This window comes from Tinamus guttatus, unplaced genomic scaffold, assembly GCF_059628265.1.
Source record: "Tinamus guttatus ecotype Peru unplaced genomic scaffold, ASM5962826v1 Tinamus_guttatus_pri_ptg000065l, whole genome shotgun sequence".
Taxonomy (NCBI): domain Eukaryota; kingdom Metazoa; phylum Chordata; class Aves; order Tinamiformes; family Tinamidae; genus Tinamus; species Tinamus guttatus.
The window spans coordinates 1,134,974-1,140,973 of NW_028288599.1; the positions used below are offsets into that span (position 1 = coordinate 1,134,974).

The 6,000-nt window shown below is 43.9% G+C and overlaps 1 pseudogene; it reads right to left on the bottom strand.

Moving 5' to 3' along the window:
• The window catches only part of LOC148595767 (uncharacterized), a 131,193-nt pseudogene extending 126,345 nt beyond the window's left edge, over window positions 1-4,848 (bottom strand).
• Between the last annotated feature and the right edge of the window lie 1,152 nt (window positions 4,849-6,000).

The following is a 6,000-nucleotide window of genomic DNA, read 5'->3' on the forward strand; positions in this document are numbered from 1 at the left end:
GCCTATTCAAGTGGGTTGGCAAATTTCAACTAAAATGACTGTAGAACTGAAAACAATATCTGGCTTCTTAAGTTACCAGACTTAATTGTGCCAATATATGCTTTCATTTCTTATTGCTGTTCCACAACTCTTCCAAACATAAACAAAGAAGAGTTCCAAAATATTAGAACTTTCCAGCTTTGAGAAAGTTGTTTTCTTCCTCAAATTGGGTAAGGGATTTTCTAGCTGTCAAAGAATGGAAAAAGTGCTCACAAATATTTTTTCTACCAAATTGCCTTTTAATGCTTATTCATTCCGCATTGCATTTGCACCCCCCATGCAGCTAATGCATGTTAAAACACAGAGCAGCTCCACGCAGTACCTGCACCGGCGTAACTGTGTGACATCCCAAAACTTCGCTTGGAATCTTCACAGGCTGGTAGCTAGGTCCTCTCTTCACCCCTTTGACCATGCCACATCTACGTATGCTAATTAAACAGATAATATTATAGAATTGATCTTGAAAGATTTAGATAACTGGATTTTAACCAAATGAAGCATGCTATGCTAACGGGCCATTCCAGTAGCTACCTGCTCTTCACTGTGCTATCAGGATTCCAATATATCATTAGGGACGGGCATGTGAGTATACTTGCACTCACTCTTTTTAAACTAGATTTTAGAAAACTAGGTAGAACTTTCTCCAGGAATTATGATAGCGGAGATCAACTTCAGTTTAAATTTAATTGTTCAGTGCAAAAAAAGAAAGAAAAAAAGAGGATGAAAACATAAAGATGAATCCAGGAAATTCCTTATCCTAGTGTTAGCTGGCAAGTGATTGGGAATTAGTTTGATTTCTTTTTATGATGAAGATTTGGTGCAATATTGCTAGCCTTTCCCTGTGAATACTGATCTGTTGTAGTGATGTTACAGAAGAGAAAAATAAAACGCCAGTACCCATGCAAAACTCGATCTATTTTAATGATCCCAGTGTGTAAGGGTATGGTTCTCAGGTTAAGGAAAGCTCTAATTAAAACAGCTGCTCTACCCTATTTGCTTCAGTTTCCTAACTGCTTGGATTCTTCTTTACTACAATTGTTTGGAGAATTTTTGAGTCTTGAATTACGGGGGTGTGGATTAGAGGCTGACTACCCTAACTGCAACATCTGTAAACTCTTAATTTCTGCTACAGCAGGTGTCAATTTTTCCCTGGATGATTGTCCTGCTGTTGTTCTGGTTACATGTAGTCTTGTCAACAAGCTGTTTGTCAGCTGGTTCTCTCATGTTTCCTTTCCTTCACGACCACTGATGAAGCCAACAACTGGAGAGGATCTAGGGTAGAATTCTCTTTAGTTCTGTACTGCTTGCTCAAAACATAGTAAGACAGGTCTGAGAGTAAGGAATGACATATGAATATTTTGGATATTGTCTTTTCTGACATTGTGTTTTATTCAAGGAGTTGTAAGTTTTAGTACATTGGAACTAACTTGACTTCCTGCTTAGCACAAGACACAGGAATTCCCTGGATGTCTGAGGATCCAGGAGCTCCCTGGATATATTTCACTAAAAAGGCCAATATGACGAACATATTTCCATTGATGATGAATCCACAGCAGTCTGTAGTTGTTGTTCCCTTAGTTAATCCTCACTGTAATTTCATGCCTGAGTTGTGCTGCTCCAGTTTCCAGCTGCTGGAAGACATTTTATCTGCTAATATATTATTCTCTTGTTTTATACAATTCACTGTCTCTTTTTATAGATTGCAATAAAATCATTTCTTAGCTTCTATCCCCTTGTTATGCTAATCCCAGCTAAATCCTTGTGACTCGTGAAAGACAATGAGAGACAGACTATACAGTCCTTTAAATGTTCTTGTGACACTTCTCTGAATCATCCTCAAATACCTCCATCCATGTATTTTTGAGCACGCTTTGTAAATTACTAGCTTTGAGACTTTCTTGAGACACTTCATGAAACAAGTCCTAATGAGAGGCTGACTCTGTTAACCTAGTCAGGCTCAGTGCCACACTGATAGCTGCTTGCTTGGCTAACAGTAAATCTGTTCCAATGCTTATTTAAATCAGTGGCCAAACCCCCATCAGTTTCTCTGAGCTCCAGAAAAGACCTATGTTTTTAGAACTCTATAGAGCTTTTACTAATAATTGTACTCGAGAGATTTCTTTCTGATGAGAGTCTCTATTCAGTCCCCAGGAACTTACTCATACTTTGTATATCCTCTCATTTTGAAAATTTTTCTCCTTTTGAGTATCAACTCTAAATAACAAATAGATGGAAAATGAATAACAAATTTCATATGCAGCCATCATTTTCTGCTAGATTTTTCCATCAGATGTGAACATTTCAGTTTCCTGTATTTTCTGATTAACTATTGATTATTAAGTATTACGTAATGATTAAATACTTTCACAGTTGTTTTGCTTAACTGTGCTTGAATCTCAGCCTGAATTGCCAAAATCTTGTCTCAAGCTTTGGGTTCCCTTTCTCTTTATAAATTCTCTTTATACCTATATGAATAAACCAAATTTGTAAATGAGCACCAAAAATTGGATATGACGTTGGTTGTCTATGTAAAAACTAAGATGGAAGAAAGGTTCCCCTGTAATGGTGAATAGGCTTCTCTGGCTCCTGCACATAGTCATAATTCTGACCTAGTCCTTTACCAGGCACCAAGGAGCCTTTTTGGTACCAATTAGAGAGGACTGCATGCCCATTCTGCCCAGGTTCCCCAAAGAGCGGGAAAGCTGATCTAGAAGCTGGAGAGCTGTGTAAGTGTGGTGGGAAATCCCACTGGCATGGGAAACCCCAAGGCAGCACATGCTAACCCAGGTTACTGGTGCTGCTCAGCTCTCAACTCTCCTTTGGTGGAGAGCAGCCACCTTCAGAAGCTGATATCATTTTGAACTTCCTGCAGCTGATTGCGCAGACGAACTCTCACTGTCTGCATGTTTCAAGGCCTACTGAAATCAGCGTCCAGACTTCCATTGTTTTGTCTAGGCCTTGGAATATGTGTTTTGGGTTTTCATGTTTTGGAGAAGCCCATGTCTTTCTGGACTCAAAATTCTGAGTCAGTATGTTCTGATTTTTCTGCATGTGTTTATTTCTGCGTGTTTCTATTCTTCTAAAGGGAGCAGGGGATGGATTATGATCTGGACCGTGTCCTTACTATGTGGCAGTCAGTATGTGTGTGATAGATTGAATACTGCTGTTCAAATAAAAAAAAATGGTTTATGGGGAACTTTATGGCTATAAGAATAATGCAAGTCCAGAAAGTGCCAAGAAAATCCAATAATCTGACTCCAGGAACCTATTTCAACTGAATATGAAATTTCATTTTGAAAATCCTTTGATCACAGAATCACGGAATGGTTAAGGTTGGGAGGGACCTCTAGAAACCACCTAGTCCAACCCTACTGGTCAAGCAGGGACACCAAGAGCACGTGGCACAGGGTGGCATCCAGGCAGGTTTGGAAGATCTCCAGAGGAGGAGACTCCACAACCTCTCTGGGCAGCCTGTGCCAGGGCTCTGTCACCCTCACAGTAAGGAGGTTCTTCCTCACATGGAGATGGAACTTCCTGTGTTTCAACTTGTACCCATTACCCCTTGTCCTATCACTGTCCGCTACCGAGAAGAGTTTGGCCCCATCCTCCCTATATTTACCTCTCAGATACTTATACATATGGATCTCCTCTGTCTCCTCTTCTCTAGGCTAAACAAGCCCAACTCACTTAGTCCTTCCTCATGCAATAGATGCTCCAGTCCCTTAATCATCTTTGTTGCTCTATGCTGGACCCTCTCTAGAAGCTCCAACTCCCTCTTGTACAGGGCAGGCCAGAACTGCAGCCAATACTCCAGGTACGGCCTCACCAGAGCTGAGTAGAGGGGCAGAATCCCCTCCCTCGACCTGCTGGCGACGCTCGTCCTGATGCAGCCAGGAGCCCACTGGCCTTCTTGGCCACAAGGGCACACAGCTGACTCAAGGTTACCTTGTCAGCCAGAACCTAATCCCTCTCCATGAAGCTGCTTTCCAAAAGGTCAACCCCTAATCTGTACTGGTGCCTGGGGTTATTCCTCCCCAGGTGCAGGACCCTGCACTTGTCCTTGCTGAATCTCCTAACGTTCCTCTCTGCCCAACTCTCCATCCTGTCTAGGTCTCTCTGAATGGCAGCACAGCCCTCTGGAGTGTTGGCCACTCCACTCAGTTTGGTATCATCCACAAACTTGCTGAGGCTGCACTCTGTGCCCTCGTCCTACTTACTGATGAACAAGTTGAATGGTATTGAGCCCCGTACTGACGCCTGGGGGACACCACTGGCCACAGGCCTCCAACTAGGCTCAGCCCTATTTATCACCACACGCTGAGCTCTGCCATGCAGCCAGTTCTCAATCTACCTCACTGTCCACTCACCCAGTCCACACTTTCTGAGCTTTCTTATGAGGATGTTATGGCAGATTATGTTGAAAGCCTTGCTGAAGTCAAGGCAGACAACATCCACAGCTTTCCCATCATCCATCCAGCCAGTCACCCCATCGTAGAAGGCTATCAGGTTCATCAAACACAGCTTCCCCTCCATGAATCCATGCTGACTACTCCTGATGACCTTCTTTTCCTTGACATACCTAGAGATGGTTGCTAGGATGAGCTGCTCCACCACCTTTCCGGGGATGGAGTTGAGGCTGACCAGCCTGCAGCTTCCCAGCAACTCCCTCTTGCCCTTTTTGAAGACTGGAGTGACATTGGCTTTCTTCCAGTCTTCCGGCACCTCCCTCTTCCTCTACGACTTCTTGAAAATGATGGAGAGCAGCTGAGCAATAAGCTCCGCCAGTTCTCTCAGCGCTCTTGGGTTCATACCATCTGGGCCCCTAGATTTATGGGTGTCCAGGTTGCCTAAATAATCTCTAACCCAATCCTCCTGATAATCTTCCTCTCTCCCGGTTCTCTGTCTCTGGGCTCTGTAGTTCATACGGACTAGCCTTAGTAGTGAAGACAGAAGCAAAGAAGGCACTTCGTAATTCTGCCTTCACTGCATCCTCTACCACCAAGGCACCCTCCTCATTCAGCAGCAGACTAATATTTTTCCTAGTCTTCCTTTTGCTGCTTATGTATTTATAAAAGTATAGAAGTCCTTCCTGTTGTCCCTGACATCTCTCACTAATTCCAAATGGGCCTTGGCCTTCCTTGTTTCCTCCCTGCACTCTCTGACGATGTTACTACATTCTTCCCATGTGGTCTGTCCCTTTTTCCACATTATGTATGTGCTCTTTTTCTCAGTAAGTTTACCTAGCAGCTCCTTGCCCTTCCATGCAGGTCTCGTCCCCTTGCTCAACTTCTTTCTTGTAGGAATGCACCGATCCTGAGCTTGGAGAAAGTGGTGTTTGAATATTACCTGACTCTCCTGGACCCTCTTTCCTTCTAGGACCCTTGTTGCCCAGGGGATTCCTCCAAGGAGCTCTCTGAAGAGGTCAGTGTTAATTCTCTTAAATTTCAGGGTTGCAGTCCTACTTCTTGTCCAGCTTCCTCCTCGCAGGATTGTGAATTCCAACATCTCGTGGCCACTGCAGCCAAGACTGCCCCCAACCTTCACACTCCCAACTAGACCATCTCTGTGTTAGTATCATGTCTGGCAGCACCCCTCCCCTTGGCCCTTCTTGATGCGACCACCTGCATCAAGAAGTTATCTGCAATGTTCTGCAGGAACCTTCTGGACTGTCTGTTGCTAGCTGTGTGATTATGCCAGTAGACATCAGGGCAGTTGAAGTCTCCCACAAGGACCAAGGCCTGGGATCGTGAGGCTTCTTGCAGCTACCTGTAGAAGGCCTCATCCACTTCTCCTTCCTGGTCAGGAAGCCTGTAGTAAACTCCCATGACAATATCCTGTTGGCCTGCCCTATATTTAATCCTACATTTATATTTAAACCCACAGGCTCTCAACTCGTGCTTTGTCCACCCCTATGTTGAGCTCCATACATTCCAGCTGCTCTCTCACGTAAAGAGCAACTGC